Source organism: Acipenser ruthenus, chromosome 7 (genome assembly GCF_902713425.1).
Source record: "Acipenser ruthenus chromosome 7, fAciRut3.2 maternal haplotype, whole genome shotgun sequence".
NCBI lineage: Eukaryota > Metazoa > Chordata > Actinopteri > Acipenseriformes > Acipenseridae > Acipenser > Acipenser ruthenus.
In genome coordinates, this window is record NC_081195.1 from 54,454,049 (window position 1) to 54,476,181 (window position 22,133).

General features: G+C 36.5%; 1 protein-coding gene across 4 annotated transcripts in view; it reads left to right on the forward strand.

Annotated features, from left to right (window-relative positions):
- Positions 1–4,272: 4,272 nt before the first annotated feature.
- Positions 4,273–22,133, forward strand: part of LOC117415594 (protein kinase C theta type) — a 58,469-nt gene continuing 40,608 nt past the window's right edge. For 2 of the 4 annotated variants that reach the window (XM_059027294.1, XM_034026142.3), the window contains exon 1: positions 6,982–9,600. The gene's annotated coding sequence lies outside the window, so the exon portion shown is untranslated. Of the gene's footprint in view, positions 4,384–6,981; positions 9,601–15,333; positions 15,416–22,133 lie in introns of those variants that run through there. The other 2 variants (XM_059027296.1, XM_059027295.1) reach the window with 2 other exon arrangements.

Below are 22,133 nucleotides of genomic sequence, written 5' to 3' on the forward strand. Positions count from 1 at the left end.
CATTATTTTTTGTAAATGGATAAGGGCAAGTATTGGGAGTGTTTTATGAGAATGTTTTATATCACACAATTCCATTCAGCCTGGTGTTATCACAAATGTTTAACTGTCAAATGTTCCACTGAGATAATTAACACAAGGAGCATATGGGCTGGGCACAGTACAATGAACTATAACACGTGTACAAGTACTGTAGTTAGAACAGTGTGTTTGGTGAAGTGCTGTTTGCTTAAGATTAAAGTCTACTTTTCCTCTGTCTTTTGAATCAAAGGTCAACAGTTCTGCAATCAGGGAGCAAACTTGTGTAAATGAAGAAATGCTCAGTGCAAAACCAAGAATCCCACACTCATTGCCTTTCCATGGCAACCAAAATAAATGCCTAATGTGCTTACTTACTACTTTATATATATATATATATATATATATATATATATATATATATATATATATATATATATATATATATATATATATATATATATATACACAGTGTTTTTTTTTTTATAATGTAAACAGAAAATAGATGTGTCATTTATTTTCTTAAATGGAAGTAACTTTCATCATTGCCTAATTTTACATTACATCATAAGCATGTGTAACCAAGATAGAAAATGACTAAATGAAGTTTCACAAAATTTGACATCGGAGAACCTACAAGCCTTCGTTACCTTGTTCGGGAAGTCTGTGGGGAGAGTTGGTTGCGTGGTGCGATCTGAGAGCGCGGTCCATTTTGCTATGTGGCGTAGGGGTGGTCGATAATAATAATTGTGGAACCTTTGCTGTGCAGTTGCATTTAGGTAAATGGTACAAATGCAGACAGTTATTTCTGATATTATTTGATTTACCCCACTGTGAAGTAATTTGCTGTAAATTTAGTGTTTCAGAGTTCTGGCATAAATGGTATGATCCGATCTTACTGATTAGTGTAGTACAATCGCCATTTTAGCCAGTCCGCGCTCTCACACTCAGAGAAAGGTAGGTGTTCCTCTTTGCTTTTAAAATAAATGTGTAAACATAACTCAAAAATAAGTTAGTCTTGTATTTTATGGTGAACATTTATTTTGGAATTGTATTATGTAATTTTGTGTTGTATGAATGTGTGATACTTTGCATTATTTAAAAGAAAGGAACGATACGTTTTTTATTTTAAGGCTTAATGCACTGTTGTACTGTTTCATTTTATTACCATAAACTGAAAGCAAAGAGCACGGCTTCACTGATTACCTGCAGACTAGACTATCTTGTTCAATAAGGTTATTTTGTTCATAGAGTACTGGTATTTTGTAAAAACAGAGAATGATTCTTCTTGTATTGCTGTTTCTAGCTGAGAGTTGCGCTAATGAAGAGGGACAGCAACCCTGATTATCATTTTCTGTTTGCAGGTACTGTATTTTTGTTATTTCTCTTTTACTGTTTAAAAGAAAGCTGAAAAGAAAACCACTATACGATCATTAATGGTATTACGTTTAATTGTGTTATTAATTATTGTAATTGTATGCATGTTTGCAGTCCGCGCTCTTACACTCAGAGAAAGCTGAGATGCGCTAATGAAGAGGGACAGCAACCCTGATTATCATTTTCTGTTTGCAGCACAATAAAACAATCGCCTTGTGAAGCCAGTAGTGTGAAGTCTTGATTCCAGTGTGAAGTGGCATGGGGAAGAAAGAGTGACCCAGGTTACATTGGTGCCGTGACTCGGATCACTCCAGATCAGCGCTGCAGATCGCTAAAGGAACCAACAGAACTTCTTTGCTGGGGATCAGAGATACTCGCTATTTCATTGAAAGTGTGGTAGCTATTGATATAGTACATAAGTGTGTATTGTTTTTCAAGGTATTTTGCCAGTGTATAATAGGGTGAAATGGATATCAATGACACAAATACACATCCAAGGCCGGTTACTGCATTGAGGTTAGGCATTAGGGGTGGTCACACAATGGGGCCTGCATACTCAACACCTGTTAATGTCTGTAGGGCAGAAGGGATTCGTGCATCCCCGTATGTGATGCCAACACAGAATATGGGTGATGTTAGGGAATGTCCTCCTCTTTTAAGAAACTTTAGTGATATACCCCCTGATCAGCCAATAGTTAAACAACGGCGAAAGGTCAGCCATAGCAGGCAAAGTCTCTTATCAGCTGACAATGCATCAGCACTTGGTGTTCTTGAAGGGACTGGTGACTGCCAGCAATATTTGACAGAGCTTATTAAGCAGGTTGGAAACCACATAAGTAGCTCTATAGTGGGTAGCTTGGCTTCGCATCGCCAAGATGTTGACAACCATAGTAACACAGAGAGTGGGACCCAGATAGGTTATAGCCCCCGGGTAAATTTGGTTGTGAAGGCTGATATAAAGGAACCTCCCATATTTAGGGGTGACAATACAGATAAGTGCACTATCCATGAGTGGGAGGAGATGATGCAGTCATACCTGGTAAAGAAAAGGTATCCTGTGTCTGAACAGGCTACAGAAATTATGGAGAGGCTTATGGGTAAACCAAAGGATCTTGTAAAGATTGGGATTAGGCATAATGCACACATTGATGTCAAATGGGATCCAAGTGTTATATTTAGCATTCTGAAACAGCATTTTGGGGAGGCTATTTCATCTGTTACCCCGCTTGCAGATTTTTATTCAACCTTACCAAAGCAAGGAGAGGGTTGTTTAGATTACTGGGTCCGCCTGAATAAGGCTGTGGATTTAGCTAATGAATGCCTGAGGAGAAATGGGGAAAAAAGTAGATGATCCAGGGTATGAGGTGGCAATGATGTTTATTAAACACTGCCCAGATATCGCATTATCAAATGCCTTCAGAAGTAAACCAACAGAAAAATGGACAGTTGGGGAAGTACAAGAAATGTTAGACAGTTACCAGAGAAATAGGAGGTTAACTGTAGCTAGTACGGTTGTAGAACAGCAAAGTGTAGCCTCATTGCAAACGCAGACAGTTCAGTGCCAGGCTAAACAGGGCTTACAGTATTCAGCTCCAGCTGGTGCTTCTAACGAGAAAGGTGATATTCAAAAACTGATAGAGTTGATGGCAAAGGTTGTCTCTTATCAAGAATATGATAAGGTGAGAGAGACAAGACCAAGGAGAGGTGCTATTCCAGGACACCCTTGCAAAGTTTGTAATAATGTCACTCATAGTACTAAGTCTCACTGCGTTAGGAATAACTTGTGCTTTAGTTGTCTGGAACCAGGGCATAGGAGCCGTGACTGTCCTCAGAGACAACAGCAAAGCAGGCCAGTCCCCTTAGATCATGTAACGCAGAACCTGGGAAATTAGAACGCCTGTACTCGAGGGGGCAGAGTGCAGGCAACCCTGAAGCCCCAAGTAACAGTAATGAAGACTTAGAAAGTATGTATTCACACCATTGTGAGAATTCACCCGAGGACACTATTGTTATAGTGCAGCGCACACAAAGGCTAACTGATAGTGACAGTCTGTTTTATTCTACAGTATTGGTCCAGGGGTTGGTAGAGCTTAATGCTATGGTAGATAGTGGCTCTATGGCCTGTACAATTAGTGCAGAAGCGGAACAGAAATTGCTGTCTGCTGGCGCCATCAATATTAGCGCTGTGAATCCCTCCTCTGTAGTTCTCATAGGATGTGGAGGACAGAAAGTAAAGCCGAAGTGTGCATACGAACTAGAGTTAACCATGTTCGAGTGTAAAATGTTGGTTCCAGTTTTGGTTGTTTCCAGACAGCAGGATGAAATGATAGTAGGAACCAATGTTTTGAAACACCTCCTTCACCATCTCAAAAAGAGTGGTAATTATTGGGATTTGTTGTCTAACCCAGATGAGAGTAGGGGTAAGGAAACAGAGATGTTTTTGGATTTATTAGCCAACTTACAGCGTTGGAAGGGGGACAAGATTTCTAATAAAATCGGTACTGTAAAACTTAGGCAGTGTGTTACACTACTGCCAAGACATGAGCATTTAATATGGGGCAAGTTACCGAATGCCGTGTCCATATCAGTTGGTAGCACTGTTATGGTAGAGCCAACAACTTCAAAGGCAGCACAGCGGAATGTTTTGGTAGGGCGTTTAGTCACACCGTTGTGGGGAGATAGATGGATCCCTATGAGGGTTATCAATCATTGGACAAGCCCATGGTTATTAAACGTAATGCAAAAATTGCTGATGTGCATGCCTGTATCGCTCTAGAAGATTTTGAGCCAATTTGTAACAGACCGCATGTCACCTTGAAGCAAAGTTATTTGCAGAATGCTTATCATTCTCAGGAATGTGCAAAGCTGAGCACACCATCAAGAGAGCAGAGCCAGTCTGTCGGAAGTAGGAAACAAACAAATCATGACAACTATGGTGATACTACACTGAAGAAATTGGACTTGGAGGACCTTGATATTGCAACCTGTGAGGTGAGCGATCATTGGAAGCAGAGGCTTGTTGATTTAGTCTCCCGATATGAGCAGATCTTTTCTCGAGGCAAGCTAGATTGTGGAGAGGCAGCAAGGTTTGTGCATAGGATTAGACTGACAGATGACAAGCCTTTTAGGCTTCCTTACAGGAGAGTACCACCTGTGCACTATCACAAGTTGAAGCAGGTCCTTGACGAAATGGAAGAAAAGGGGATCATCAGTAAATCAACCAGCGAGTGGGCCTCACCATTGGTTTTAGTGTGGAAACCTTCTGGTGATCTGAGGATTTGTACAGATTTTCGGTGGTTGAATGCCCGAACTATTAAGGATGCCCATCCTCTTCCTCATCAGGCAGATGCTCTTGCTTCCCTAGGAGGAAATTCATTATACAGCACCGTGGATCTTACCTCTGGATTCTATAACATTCCAATCCATGAAGACGATCAGAAGTATACAGCATGCACTACTCCAGTTGGCCTTTATGAGTACAACAGAATGGCCCAAGGGTTGTGTAACAGCCCAGCGACATTCTCCCGAATGATGATTTCTATCTTTGGTGACCAGAATTATTTAAGCCTGTTATGTTACCTTGATGATCTTCTGGTGTTTGGAAAAAGTGAGGAGGAAGCCCTTAATCGCCTTGAAATGGTCTTTATCAGATTACGTGACCATAACTTGAAGCTTTCCCCAAAGAAGTGTCATTTCTTCAAGAAGACTGTTAAGTTTTTAGGGCACATTGTCAGCGAAGAGGGTATATCAACAGATCCAGACAAAGTCTCTGCCATTGAAGCTATAACCAGTGAAGATTTGATGGAAGCTGATGGAAGAACGCCATCTATAAAGAAGATCAGGTCATTTTTGGGTCTAGCTAACTATTATTCACACTTTGTCCCAGGGTTTTCAACGATGGCAAGGCCCCTGTATAAACTCACTGCTGAACCAAAACAGGGGAAGCGACCCGGTGGTCAAGTCAAACTGCGCAAGCCAGTTTTGAGGAAGCTTCGATCAGAGGAGTGGACAGAAGACTGTCAGAAAGCTTTGGAGGATCTGAAAGCTGTTTTCTTAGAGACAGTAGTCCTGGCTCACCCAGATTTTACAAAGCCATTCATACTCGCAACTGATGCATCTCAGGATGGATTAGGGGCTGTGCTCAGCCAGGTTCCTGAAGGGGAAGAAAAAGCAAGACCAGTTGCATTTGCAAGCAAGGCACTCACCCGTTCACAGACAAGGTACCCAGCTCATCGTTTAGAGTTTTTAGCTTTAAAGTGGGCTGTGTGTGACAAATTTGGCCATTGGCTGAAGGGGCACCGTTTCACTGCGTGGACGGATAACAATCCACTGACCTACATAATGACGAAGCCCAAATTAGATGCCTGCGAGCAGCGGTGGGTTGCGAAGCTTGCTCCCTATGATTTTGATTTGAGATACGTTCCGGGGACCCGAAATGTGCCTGCAGATGTACTAAGCCGCCAGCCTTTTACTAACCTGAAGGTAAGCCGGAGGCTTGTGAAAGAGCCGTACAAAGCCCTGCTGGCTGAAGCTAATGGTGTTCCCAAAGACAGTGTCCAAGGAACCTTCTTATCGTCTGTGAATTGTCAAGCAGCCGAAAATTGCAAAATGTGTGACCAAGAGAACTGTTGTGAAAATAGAGTTTTACCTGAGCCATCAAAACCTGTTTCTTTGATGAGCGAAGATGTGAAGGCAGTTCTAGATACCCACCTAAATTGGGAGAAGCATGTGCCTGCTCGGGCAGTGTATGCTACACAGCATGTTCAAAACCTGTTGCCGGCAGGCCAGCCCACACTTCCAGTTTTCACCCTTCAGAGGCTGCAAGTAGAACAACAGGCAGATGTCGACATTGGAAGAATTATTTTCTATGTCCAGCGAGGAAGGAGGCCATCCCGTCGCGAGTTAGATCATGAGAGCTCACAAACTAAGAGACTGCTGAAGCAATGGGAGAAGTTAGAACTTAAGAATGGGATTTTGTACAGAATATCTAAGGGACCATCAGGAGTAAAGAGATACCAGTTAGTTGTTCCCACCCCCCTCAAGAAGGAGGTTCTGAAGGGAGTACATGATGATGCAGGTCATCAAGGTCAAGGGAGGACCTTATATTTGACTCGCCAGAGATTCTTTTGGTTGGGATTGGAAGAGGAAGTAAAGTCTTATGTACGCCACTGTAAAAGGTGTGTAGTGAGCAAAACGCCTGAACCTGAAGCCAGGGCTCCCCTCGAGAGCATAAAGACTACAGAACCACTGGAATTATTGTGCATAGACTTCTGGAGTGCTGAAGACAACAAGAACAATAAAGTGGACGTCTTAGTGGTGACCGACCACTTTACCAAGTTAGCACATGCATTTCCGTGCCAGAATCAGACGGCAAAGCAGGTAGCGAAAAAGTTGTGGGATAGCTTTTTTTGTATTTATGGATTCCCACGAAGGCTACATTCAGACCAAGGTACATCATTCGAAAGTAAACTGATCAGTGAACTCCTAGAGATGGCTGGAGTGCAGAAATCACACACCAATCCTTACCATGCGATGGGAAATGGCCAGACAGCGATATAATCGGACATTAGGCAGTATGTTGAGAGCATTACCACCTAGAGAAAAAGGCAAGTGGCCACAGATGGTCCAGACGCTGACTTTCTGTTACAATTGTACAGCACACGAAACAACAGGCTATCCTCCGTTTTACTTAATGTTTGGCAGGATCCCGAGTCTCCCAGTGGATCTTATGTTCAGGAGTGTATTAAGAGACCGGGACGTTGTAGATTATGATGATTTTGTCACTTCCTTAGAGAGGGATCTACAAGAGGCAATGAAAACAGCTCAGGAACATGCTAGTAAAGAGCAGAGGAAACAAGCCGGACAATACAACAAAAAGATCAAGGGGACATGTATTAACATTGGCGATCACGTTTTGCTTGCCAACCGTGGAGAAAGAGGAAAAAGGAAGCTTGCTGATATATGGGCATCTACAGTGTATAAGGTTATTGATATCAATCAAGATATCCATACTTATAAGATCCAGAATCCAGCGACTAATCAAGTGAAAGTTGTACACCGGAAACCTTCTGCTGCCAGCTAATTTCTTACCATTAGAACCAGAACAGGAGGATATGTGGTCGGTTTGGTCAATTTTGTCAAACGATGAGACAGAAATAGAGGAAGTGAGACCAGAGGCAATTGAAGACTTAGAGAAAGAAAATCAGACCTCTAGAACACTGTTTTGGATTTTGCAGAGCCCAAGTGGAGAAAATAGAGAAGCTGTGAAGCTTACTGAGAAAAATGTCGAGAGAGAAAACATAGATGTATTTAATGATCATGAAGATGTTGATGAAGTACAGAGCGTTGGGAGAGTGAGTTATCAAAAGTCAGAACTGTCTAGGATAGATGACCATAGAGAGCCTGATGTGAGTAGGGTGGAAACTGAAGCTGAGATTTCCAGTCAAGCCAGGACGTTAACCGACAAAAGAAAAGAGTTGATTTCTGGAAGTAGCACTGGACAGTCTGGTAGTGAATGTAACCAAAACTCAGTAACTGGAGCTTGCACTTACTCATCTAGATCAGTAGCTTCAAGGAAAACACAGAGCTCTAAGAAAAGTGCATTGAAGAGTGTTGTAGTACCAGACACCGAAAATAGCTGTGTTTCAGGGGGACCATATAAGACTAGATATGGCAGGACAATAAAACCTGTAGAGAGATTGATCTGTGCCATGAACATGTTAATTTCTCACACAGAGGACAAAGAACCTTTAGCTGCAGTTTTTGACACCCTTGTGAAGTTCATAATAGTATGATCAGTTATTATTTGGTGGGTAGTGCTATGTAGCCATAGGTACAGATTGCAGTGAATAATATCAAGGAGGGGTATCCCCTGTATTTATATTAGATATAGAGATGGCTTAGAAAATGTGAGGTGTATATGGGCACTTCAGAGACCTGCTCGAGATAGAATATGTCTCATGAGTAATCCTTTAGTGGATGGGTTAGTAACCGGAAAAGCCAAAGTTTGAGAACCCTTAGCAATTGTAAATAATTAAGATCTTTTAAATATCTTGAGATTCCCTAGATGTGCAAATTTGGTGAAATTCCGAGGGGGTAAATGTAACCAAGATAGAAAATGACTAAATGAAGTTTCACAAAATTTGACATCGGAGAACCTAGAAGCCTTAGTTACCTTGTTCGGGAAATCTGTGGGGAGAGTTGGTTGCGTGGTGCGATCTGAGAGCGCGGTCCATTTTGCTATGTGGCGTAGGGGTGGATAATAATAATTGTGGAGCCTTTGCTGTGCAGTTGCATTTAGGTAAATGGTACAAATGCAGACAGTTATTTCTGATATTATTGATTTACCCCACTGTGAAGTAATTTGCTGTAAATTTAGTGTTTCAGAGTTCTGGCATAAATGGTATGATCCGATCTTACTGATTAGTGTAGTACAATCGCCATTTTAGCCAGTCCGCGCTCTTACACTCAGAGAAAGGTAGGCGCTGCTCTTTGCTTTTAAAATAAATGTGTAAACATAACTCAAAAATAAGTTAGTCTTGTATTTTATGGTGAACATTTATTTTGGAATTGTATTATGTAATTTTGTGTTGTATGAATGTGTGATACTTTGCATTATTTAAAAGAAAGGAACGATACGTTTTTTATTTTAAGGCTTAATGCACTGTTGTACTGTTTCATTTTATTACCATAAACTGAAAGCAAAGAGCACGGCTTCACTGATTACCTGCAGACTAGACTATCTTGTTCAATAAGGTTATTTTGTTCATAGAGTACTGGTATTTTGTAAAAACAGAGAATGATTCTTCTTGTATTGCTGTTTCTAGCTGAGAGTTGCGCTAATGAAGAGGGACAGCAACCCTGATTATCATTTTCTGTTTGCAGGTACTGTATTTTTGTTATTTCTCTTTTACTGTTTAAAAGAAAGCTGAAAAGAAAACCACTATACGATCATTAATGGTATTACGTTTAATTGTGTTATTAATTATTGTAATTGTATGCATGTTTGCAGTCCGCGCTCTTACACTCAGAGAAAGCTGAGAGTTGCGCTAATGAAGAGGGACAGCAACCCTGATTATCATTTTCTGTTTGCAGCACAATAAAACAATCACCTTGTGAAGCCAGTAGTGTGAAGTCTTGATTCCAGTGTGAAGTGGCATGGGGAAGAAAGAGTGACCCAGGTTACACATGTGCTAAATTGACAACCAGGTGAACAATATTCCTTATTCCTTTTAAAAATCTAAATTAGAGTTCTAAAATTGGAACGAAATTTACATTAATACAAACATGTATTTAAATGACAATTTACTGTAACTGTCAAAATGTTTTTTCACTAAAGTGGTTTGGCACAACTCCAAGAAGTTGGGGATTTCATCCAGGGGTCTAAATAATAAATCATGTGCAGAATGAATAATACAGCAACAGTATATCTCATCTGTTTGTGTAAGAGCATGAGCATTTGATTTAAGTATTGACTTTACCCAACAGAAAACAACTGAACATATTGGCTACATTTGCAGCGCATTACCTTGTCATGCAATAATTGTATTGAGATCATTTATTTTTAATTTTACAAACTCAGAACATTATATATGCATTTTGGGGTTGTGTTAAAATTAATACAATATGGCAACAAATGCATGAATACATTTTTGATATTTACAAAGTAAGACACACAGGGATACCTAGCTTGTGCATTTTGGGTGTAGCAACTCATGGGATGCCATTTAATAGAAAGTATGTTAATATTGTCTTAAGCTATTGTTCTTTGATACTAAAAGGGTTAATCCTTAAATACTGGAAAGGAGAGAAATATCCAGCTTTCACAGAATGGAGAAATCTAATGCTCTACCAGACAGATAAAGGAAAATGAAATTACTTTCTTAAAATGTGGGGCCCATTTATTAATGAATTACAAAAACAGATATATGATATATATTACTGTCAGTTTACCACATTGACTTTTAAAAAATGTTGTTACATTTGTTATTGTGCTATTCCTATTATGTAATAATTATCACTGAAGGTATGGGTATGGATTGTGTGTTTAGATTTATACATGTATGATAAAGTTATATATTTGAGAGTATGTTTGTATTATAAGATTGCATGTATGTTCTTTTCTACATCTGTAGTGCATCATGTTTTCATGCTACAATTGTACTGAGTTAATTTATTTTGGATTGTAGTTAACCATAAGTATCTTTCCTATTATTGCTGTGTTTTTTATTCACAGATATTTTAATAGGTCAAATAGCACTGACTCTTGGCAGAGAGGGTACACATTTACACATAATACTTGCTGGAAGGCAACGCCAGTATTTATGTTGAATTCATACATATATGATTTATATTATTGTAGTTATTATTATGCAAATATGTAGGCTTACTACAGTGACAAAATATTGTTACATTTGTTATTGTACTATTCTTATTATGAAATAATTATCACTGCTACCACTTTGTAATTACGTGGAATACAGTACCATGGGACAGGCAAGTTCTATGTAATTGCACACATATTCCACCAGTAGTCACCATGTAAGAGGAGTTATTACCATGCTATTACACGGATCACTGTTATTTCAGAATCACTGTAATCTGTAAGTCTTTGGCAGCTCAAAATTGTGTATACTGGAATGGGGAATAGGTCATACGGGACAGTACAGTTTGTTATGTCACATCAAAATGCATTCAGGGGCCTTTTATCTGTCTCGTTTTGTACATTGTAGTTTGAGTTTAAAAAAAAAATTCTTATAAATTGCAGATGATTAGAATGTATTGTATGAATGGCATTAAACAGGAGTCCCCCATGCTGAGTAAACAAGAGGCAGTGTGGTTAAAGTCCAGGGCTTGTAACCAGAAGGTCACCGCTTCAAATCCCACCTCCGCCACTGACTGACTCACTGTGTGTGACCCTGAGCAAGTCACTTAACCTCCTTGTGCTCCATCCTATGGATGAAATGTAAACAGTAGCTATCCACCAACACTTGAAAATGTAAAAACTGAGAAATAAAAAAAGCTAATCATTTATAAAGGAATTTAACTTGAAATATTTCGATTTGCATTAATTTTATTAGATAAACTGCTCCTGGTAACATCACCTGGAAATCCTTTGTATTTATGCAATATAATATAAATCTAATACAATTTAATAATGGAATCCTAAGAATGAAAAAATAAAGGTTTTGAAAGCAGAGTGTTTTATCTCTGTTGGATAAAATACCCAGTTGTTAAAACAGCCTACATAAGTCTAAGCATAATCAAACAGATAAAGCAGTGGTAAATAACATTGATAATAATGAATTAAATGTGTTCAGTTCTTGCCCATGATAATAGCACAATAAAAATGTATATCATCAATTATTAGGGAGCCAATATTTTAATTTTGTTACTGCCTGTACTGTTTGCAAGCAGCATAAACAGACTGTAATACACATTTCCTAACATTCTGTTCTGTAAATGTTTTCTGATATCTGATAACTTTATACTGGATGAAATATTCTTAGTCGTCTTCTTCTTCTTCTCCTCCTCCTCCTTATAAAACTAAGCTGTTATATCATGAAGCATTCCACATGCATCATACTGTGATTAATTGCTTGACTGGCCTAAGCCTTTTGTTTGGATTCATTTTTGGTAACAGTTTTGAGACTCAAAGAAGTACTTTAAGCAAGCTTGTGATATTCCATTTGACATCACTTCAAATTAAGCTGATCAGTTCTTTATGCTTTGGAATTGCTGATATTAAAGATAGCTTTGGGTTTTTTAAGGGTGTTATGACAGGAAGGAAGTGAACATGCTCAACTAAATATAACTTGAGTACAAGCCTATTACTGTGTTGACAAGCTTTTATAACAAATTAGGTTGTTAAGGGTTTTGCTGCTCCAGTATAGGATTTTTTTTTATTATTTAATTGTGATTAATATTCTTATAACCTAATAAATAAGTTAAAGTGTCAACATTTTGCTCTGAGTCAATGATTCTGTGTGGCTTACTTTACTAATCATTAAAATTATTACGCATGCTTCACCACTCTTTAAAAACCATTCCATACATTTAAAAGACCATTCCATGGTAGACTTTATACATAGCCCATCAGTCTGATATGCTAGTCCTTTAACTCAGACAGCATTATCGGGGCACTAGTACTGTAACATGTAACTAGTGCTGTATGTTGATATTATCTGGTATGAATAATTATTCTTAGGTGCATTTTAATTCATGTAATATAAGCAATTGAAATTTCTCTGTAGTTTCTAATCAGCACTACTAGTAATCAATACTTGTGTCCATTCAGTAATGTTATTAATGCAATCATGCACTAGAGCAAGATAGAGAATAACAAGTATAAGTGAAGTACATTTTAGAACGAAGGCAGTCTAACACTATCTTAAACAAACACAGAAACGGTTAGAATTACGGTTGCAGCGGATATAATAAATTGAATTGCTATACACTGCAATTGCTAAATAGTGTAGAACAGCATTTCTACACCAGTCCATGACTGCAAGAGAGGAAGTCTGATTTTAACCACAGTAACACACATTGACAAAAATAACCTATTGCTCTCCTCTCTGCAGATGAAAGCAAAATACTGCATCTCAGCAAATGCTTTTCAGCAAAAATAACTAATGGTAGGGTACTGAGTACATTTCTGTTTGCAGCAGAGAAGGTAAAACACGAATTGCCATAAAAAAGCATAAAAGCTACTCGAGGAGAGTCAATAAAACAGCACACATGAAACATTTTATGATTTTGGCTTGAGAACTAGACTGGGCAGTCCCTCTTGGTTCATTTATAGAGATGTATAAGTCAATCAAAGTTGCCAGATATTTTGCAATTTTTTCCACTCAAAACTGTCTTATATCTGACCAATTAGTGTAAAACAATTTGGAATGAAGTGGTGAAGTGGTGAAGTGGTTTGTTTTGCCCATATGTTTTGAATAAACAAATCAGTTGCTAATTTCACTGAAAGTAAGAGTAAACAGGATTAGCATACCTATTAGGCAAACCTTATACTTCCTGGAAAGTATTTTCCATTTCAGATTTTAATCAGTTTCATGCCACCTCCATAATCATGTGCACCATTTTTTACATTATTGGTGTTTGATAATCTAGGTTGTTATAAAGTATTATTATTATTATTATTATTATTATTATTATTATTTATTTCTTAGCAGATGCCCTTAAGCAGGGCGACTTACAGTTGCATACAAAAAATACATATCAAGAATTACAGTACAATCAAGATCAAGATACAAAATACAACGACTTCAGTCCTAATAAGAGCAATGTTAATGTATCTTCTTCATCATTAGAAATATTTCTTTGATGTTATTTTATACAACCTAGCTGCTTTCTATGGTTTTTTTCTTCCTGTGTAATATAACAGAAATACAAGCAATGAACTATAAAGAGTTTTTTTTTTCAACTGGTTTTCATGAATAAATAGAGCATATAGTACAAAGACACAAAACGTTTTGAAAATATCAGCTTCTATTAGCACCATCGTTCAAAAATACAATCAGTGTGAGCCAGAGGATAGAACTAGACCCGTGTTTGGCAAAGATCTATTCAGGAGGGTAATTGTGCTGTTTCACAATCTGCCATGAAGTGCTTGCTGCTAAAAAATTTCAGAACAATACAAATAATGGTTCAAGAAACAAAGTTCAGTCTTGTGACCCATTTATCGACGGAGCTAAAAGTGTTGAGGTAATTTGCTGAATAAAAAAACAAATAAATAAATAAGAATAAAATCAATGCTCTAGAAAGGTGTAACCCAGGATTCAAACAGATTTTGCAGTCTGCACTAGGAAAGTAATTGGTCACCAATAACAGTACACACTATACTTTTTTTTACAATTAAAATTATGTTAATAACCATATCTTTCTTGTCCCTTAAAATGCTATTAAAATGTTTTATTACACTGCTACTATAACAATCCAGAAATATGTTAAATTGTAACAGCAAATAGCAATAAATGTGAATGATGTTTTAAATTGAATTTTGGAAGTGTGCTTATGTTGTGTCACTGTTAAGCTATTTTTCTAGTCATGTTATTTATTACATTGGGCTACGCAAAGCTTGTGTCCGATATTCGGTTTAATGTTTAAAAATCATTCAGGAAAACAGTGATAGCACAGTGAATGAACTCAAGGCGCACTGAAATATAGAGTGCAATGGAAATAGGGCTTTATTGCTTTTTATTGGCTTGCATGTGTTACTTTGTGTAATGCATACTGATTATGAATTGTATTGAGTCCTATAAATCATAATGCATTTTTGCAAATCTTTAAAAGTGACCAACAGGTTAAACACACTAACTTTTCAAATCGGAATAAAAACAAAACAAAAAAAAATAGTATTTAATGATTAAAACAAATATTGTAAAAAACATACATTTTTTTTCAAACATTTGTAATAATAGATGGGCTAAGGTTGTGAATGCAAACACAGTTTCATTAAGTAACCTTTTCTTTGTATCTGTAAAAGTAGCAAATCAGCTAAAATGACTGATAGAACACTGACTACATAAATGAATGAGTCGGCCATTCTATTTTCTTCTCACTTTTGAGTTCTCAAGAGGATTGTTGAAATGTATTGTATGCTTTTACTATAATAAGGTACCATTACTGCCATAATGTAATAAAATGTTCCATATGATCATTTGGGAGGAAATGTTGTTTGTTTAACAGGAATCTCCTGATTTACATGTAAGTGAATCTGCCATTGTGGTTTCCAGGGAACCAAGCTAAAGCAATAAGTGCAGTTGGTACAATGACAATATTCTGTTGTTCTGGGCGACATTTAATAGTAAGGTGCTAGGCAATTGAGCATATTATTTATGGAAATTAAAAATGAGGCCTCTGAATTATCAGGTTTTGGTCATAAACTAAAAGCACTTTGTGATGAGATTAAGTCAATTCTGCATTACTCTGCAGTACACCAGCTTATCACTTGATGAGAGAAGACCCCCATTTCCATAAACACAGGCTGGATGAAGTCAACCCTAAACACATCAAGGTAGACACAATCATATTACTGTACTGGTGGAGTAGCGTGAGATGCCTATCAAAAAGTGTATTAACCAAGGACCACCTAGTTGGATATTGTATTACTTATACAGTAACCAAACCATATGACTCCTTGCGTGATTCTTACACTGTTTGACTAGGATTCCTTTGGAGAACCCAATGGTTGCATTATTGTGTAAATTGATTGGCATTATTCAGATGTCACAATGCTTTCTATCTGTTGTCTTCCCCTGTCACTTCTGCACAAAAGCAGATCTATCAGTAACAGAGTAGTCTATAGTTTCCCAAATAGTCAGTAAAGAATAGAAATGTGACTCAGCAGCTTTTTTGCGTAACATTGCTTCATGGTTTGCCTATTGCACTAGATAATAAATAAAGGGGCCACACCCTGTATTTGGCTGTATTAAAAAAGCAATGAAGATATTTTATTTTTTTTATCAGTTAGTTATATAATACTCCATTGCTTCAGGCACAGTATATGCAACTGTATAGTTTTACTGGTAAACAGAAACAGATATTGGAAAACATTGTCTTTACTAATAAATTGGTTTCTGGGTTTTACTTTGAATTGCATGAAGCCTATGATTTTTATTACATGAGAGTAGCTGTTATTTACTTCATGCTAATATTGGACTCGGCTTTCGCCAAGATAAAATTAAAAAGAAAAAGCTACACAATAGACTCTGGGACTGCCAAGTTATAGAACAGGGGTGGGCAAACTTCCTGACCCTACCAGCAGCATACCAACAATTCCATATGGTCGAGAGCCACAAGACACATACTGTAAAACATGAAATGTTTGTGAGCAAGACATTTCAAATAAACAGAGCATTTAAAACTAGCTTTGTTGTGCAGTACAGTAGTTGTTAGTCTCTATCTCTTGATGGCAGCAAAATACACAAGAAAAAGGGATAGAACATTGCAGCCTACCACAGTCTTTGTGTAATTTTTATTGTAGTTTAATAAACTTTAAATGTAACACAATGGTATTTTTTCATTAGTTCTGTTTATACTGTATGTATTTATGTATTACACACTTTAGATAAAATATTTTCAGTTAGATATGAAGCAAAATACAGTATCTGACCTGATTTCACCAAAAACACCACATAGACACATTTTTGTAAGGATTCTTTTTGACAAGCTCTTCCCTTGAAGATCTGAATGCTGGGTTTAAAAAAAAAAACTACTAACTTCTCTGAAATAAAAAGAATAATCTACTGGTTAAACTAGAGCACCCAAACAGAGAAGACCCTGACTGGCAGATACTTCACCAGATAACAAGCACAGTCTCCTGTCCGTAGCATGTGGTGAAGTTAAAAGATTGAAAAAGTCCCAATTTATTCAAATCTGCTTGAAGTTTGTGACTGGCAGTGATATTGATTGGCTAGCCTAATGATGTCATTTTAACTATTGTACCAATATCCTTAACAAATAACTATTCATGAATTATATTTTAAAATGTATGTCAAAAAATCTGGAATTGAAAGGGCAAACCTTTTAAGATTGTATTTTATACAACACCAAAAAGCTTCTGTATACTGCATACATCATATTTAAAAATAAATAAACAATACAAATATTTTCTTAAAACTGTAGCAACATATCTACTGGAGAGAGAGAGAGAGAGAGAGAGAGAGAGAGAGAGAGAGAGAGAGAGAGAGAGAGAGAGAGAGATTCTGGGAAGGTTAATGTTAAAGAAATACATTATTTAAAGTTTCATAATGGACAATTCACCCTAAACACAATAGATGATAAACTTTGCTCTATTAAAACACACACACACACACACACACACACAGGAATTTATTTTTTCACAAAAGTAGAATAATCGAGGTACAAAAGAGGAATTAATTTCAATTAATTTTTTTTCATAGAGTGGCAAAACTTTCCACAGTAGAGGCAGATTACAATTTGCATAAAACAGTATCTGATGAAACATAATACTGTACTGCGCATAGAAAAACTAAATGTAACATATCCTGAAGAACTTGAAAAGTATGCCTGAACATTTAAAGCTTGAAACACCAATGTGCATATTTAAAATACACTTCAAGGCAGCAAAAAAGCAGACTTAGCCTAGCATTAATATCCAAGTTTTTGTTATTTGGTACTTTTTAAGAGCTATAGTTAAAATGTATCCCTAAGTTTAGCCAGCTTCCAACTTGTCGATGATTGCATTATGATGCTATTAGGCCCTTCCTCTCCTGGTCTTTGTTCCAACCCTGTTTTAAACTGTTTTATTTACCCTTTTTACAATGTTTGGTCAAAACCAATGTGATATTTTTATGCCAAAGACATAATTTGTCCATTTTAGGCCCTTGAAGTTCTATGTTCCCAAGTGGCATATAAATACATTAAAACCTGCTAGAATGCTAGGATGTACAGTGTCTACTCATTTACAGTATATTTAGGTGCATCGTATACCACAGTTGAAAAAGGATTGAAAAACAAATGCAGTGAAGTAGGCCTCAGCGGACCAATAAATCCCATTTCAGTTTTGATACATAAGAACATATTTTACCCATGCTTACACCTCAGCATCTTTTATGCGATTATCCTAAGACTGCAAGAGAATGTAGAGTATTATTTGTGTTGATCATCATGTTTTTGCTTACACAAGAATGCTCTAAACCCATTATTTTTGCAGCCTACATTTTTAAATGGTTTTCATGAAAACCATACATTTTATCGATTAAGAAAAAACAGAATAACTGTTGCATTGTAACGTATACAGTACAGCACAATTACGACATTTAAGTTGTGATAAAATGAACATCACAAAATTAGCTAAAGCTGATAGCATAGTGATAAATGGGGGTTTAGAGAATAGCAAAAAATATAAACGGCAGATTAACCCATCCTCTTTTTTTACTATAAGTTTTTTAAATGTATATAACATTATTTATACAAAAAAAAGAATACGTGTTGGAAAAATGCTTAAAAATGTGTATTAAAAAATAATAACAACAATGGTGGTCCGTGAAACAGAGAGAGGTCATTATATCTTCACACTAAGCAAGTGTGGGTTAGCATGGTTTTTAATGTTTCCATTACTCACACAGGCTGTAGTTAGTAGGTGTTTGTTGACCACAGACTCTTGTTAAGTGCATGAAACATAATAAAGTTGAAGTAGGTATGTGTTTGGAGAGCATTTCTAATTGGTACATATATAAGTAAACCCACTGCGGCTCATATAGAAGTATTGATCTTTATATTCCCAGATTTTGCTCCAAGGCTAGAATTCTGGATATTTTGACAATTAACTATTAATTAAACCTTACAATAAAACGACGTTCCCAAATAAAAATATATATATATACTATAGTACCAGCCACAAACACTATAGTTTCAATATGTGCTGCATATACTCTAGGATAACATATTATATTTTTAAGGAATGCCATATACAATAGTAAAAGCCTTTTTTTTTTTCAAACTACAAAAACACATTACAACAGTGCAACTTAAGTGCCCCTTGTATCTATTTAATGATAAACTGCTAATGTTATAGCAGTACCGTATGTGTAATGCAGTTCTAATAATGTAATAAAAGTGAACATCAATTGCACTTACAATGTAGTACAGCAATAATTTGAACTGCAGTCATTTTTTATTTGGCGCGCACATAGGAGCAGTCCCACAGTGGCTGCAAGGATACCCTGCAGCATGTTATTAATGACTGTGCATACATGTAGCCATGGTAAGGTTTAGCAGTTTCACACTACTGTTCAGATCACCCACTGGAAAAAATGATGAGGAAGTAAGAATGAGGCAATTCACAACAGGAGAATAAAGATAAGCCTACAAAACCATTGAAGCTGCCGAGAACGGTTTGCACAACAGTAAAATCAAGTATTTATTTTTTTATTTAGAAACAGTTTGGATTTCATATGTAAGCTAATATCTCTAGGCTTGGTAAACAGATAGCCCCACCCATGTGCAGCCTTTTTGGAAGTACAGCACATTGTAACTTAGCACTCAAACATTCAAATATTCTGAATTTTGAACTGAACTGCACATCAGTTGTCTACACTGTACCAAATACACTTTTGTGAAGGTATAGACTGTGCTGTTTTTCAAGCATTTCTACTCTAAAGGGGTTTCAAAATGGTATATTTCTGTGTTACAAAAAAAATTGAAGACGATGACATTTATTTGTTATGCACTGATGCCTACTGGTGGAGCAAAAAGCCATTGCAACAAACCGCAGCTACAGGTGTTATAAAGATATTGTATTTGTTGTATCTGTGGCTATGTACTTTGATTTGTATGCTTATTACTAAAACAACTGAGACAGTTTTTCTCTGAAAGGAGAACAGAAAAATACTTGATAATGTTACTAAATGCTAAGAAACAACAACAATTGAACTTTATTAGATTTTTGTTTTCTGTAATGTGCAACTTTTGTAATATTGTAATACTTTTTTTTTTTTAACAGCTGGGTCGCTAAAACAAAATGAATATAACAAATTACATACTGCACTGTAAACACTGTAGACATTACCGGCACGTGTTTATTGATTAAAATGTTTGCTTTTGGATTTGATTAAATATTAATTTAAGAAGTCAAATGCCTTCGTCATCCTCATCAAGGCAATCATTTCAGCTCCTGTCTTCATCAGTGTTTTGAGTTCACACGTTTTTCATGTTGGTGTTTTGAATTCACACGTTTTTCATGTTGGTGTTTTGAAAATTAGGTGCAAACCCATAATTATAAAATGCACATGTGCCTGGAGGGGGCAGGTTAAGTACACCAAGGTGTGAAGAGGCGATGGTGGGGGGTAAAATAAGATTAGAAATGGCAAAAAAACGAAAGCAATAGTTATAATAGTAAAGAAAATCAGCAATGGTTGTGGTAGCAGTAAGGAGTGAAAAATGTAAAAATATAGTACATTGAGTTCGGTATTAAAATAGTTTAGAGCATCTGCTAAAATCCTGTTAATTCCAAAATGGATATCAGTCATAAACTGTGCAATTAGTTCTTGTTGTTTTTTGTGGGGCATTTTGTACTGATGTTTTATGGGGTTAGGAAGTGAAATTGAAATTAAAAAGTATTTGACTGCATTAGACCCAGAATACAATTTTATTAAAATGCAGCTTATTAAAATAAGAAAAAAAATGTAGCATTTATATAATCAACAGAGTTTCCAGTTTGTTTTGCAATGTCATTTGAATTCCGGCAGGGTTGTGAGTGAGTGGGAGTGGGAAGAGAGAAAACTTCTTCCTGTTTTGTAGTTTATCTGGTGATGTTAGGTATTTGAAATGTAGGATACAAGTAAGGACAGAAAATCCCCTTTACAGACCCAACTGTAGGATTTCCCTGTGAATTTTTCTTTTGACAAAATCATGTAGAAAATTACTTCAGTGACATCAAAATCTCCTGAAGCAGAAGGATTGAAATGTATGGGACTTCCATTTGATGACTTCATTGTCTGTTTGCATTTTGGAATTTCTTGTCAAAACCGAATCTCTGTCGCCTATGAATAATGGATAGATGGAGTTGCCTGTACCGATTCAAAGGACAGCCATTGTGTTAGTAGAGTTGGTGAAGCATTTTTATTAGAGCATCCATAACTTGAAATAGTAGTTTCAGATTATGCCTTTATCAGTGTTTTGAGAGATTATTACTGATTTTGCCTAAGTGTGTATGTCTCCCATTGTAAATAACATAATCAATTGTCTCAATGGTTTATTCCTGGTTAAATAAAACAAAAGACGAAAGAAAAAAAATAGTATTCAGGTCAGTTGATACCAATCAAGTAAGAGAATTTGATTATATTGGACATTTGGAGTGTGCTGAATAGACACCACTGCATCAGACTATTAGTAAGAACTGGATAGGTTAATTCATTAGATCTATGTCATAACCAAGTTTCTGTTAAACCACACATTTAAAACAGCAAACAAATGTTTTAAAAATCTGCATCTAAATCTAAATGTAGTTGTAACCTCTGCTACTCGCTATTAAACCTCCCCTCTGTAAACACTGCCTGTTAAAATATGTTCAAGTGTTTTCTCATTGTTATACTCGCAGGTGGAATTTGCTAATTGGGAAGCAAACAACAGTTTTACAGCTCTACTGCCTCCAGTAAAATAGCTTATTGAAATCAGGGCTTATTATCACCAAGGCAACACACATTTTAGCTCCTAAAACATCTTCTTTCAGAAAGAGAAGTAGACACTGTTGATAAAGTCTCTGATATTTATTATATTACCGTACTTCAGTTTCTAACAAATACCCCCAAGGTCCAATTACCCATTTTTCAAGCGCTTAGGTGATCTTTGCAGATCAGGTGAAGACAGGTGATGCAGCAGTCGCCTCTGTACTAAACTAAACATCCCTATGTTTTCTTTCTTGCCTGAATGTCTCTGGTAATGGCTAAATGATAAAGGTGTTGTTTTTTTAAGCCGTGGGTCAATCAAAGGTGTATTATTATATGTTAAATACTTCAAAAACATTTAAAATATACCCTATATTATAAATACTATGAGTTACAGTTTATTATAAGATATGTTGAAGTCAATGCATTTCATTATACCTGTAAAATAAACGTATTCTATATTTTAGATGTATGTTTTAATAATTGACTTTTACAGCACATAACATATTATAACCCTAAGATTTCCATTACACGAGAGTAGATGTTAAAACTTCATGCTGATTTGAACTCGGCTCTCGCCAAGATAAGCACCAACTAAGACGT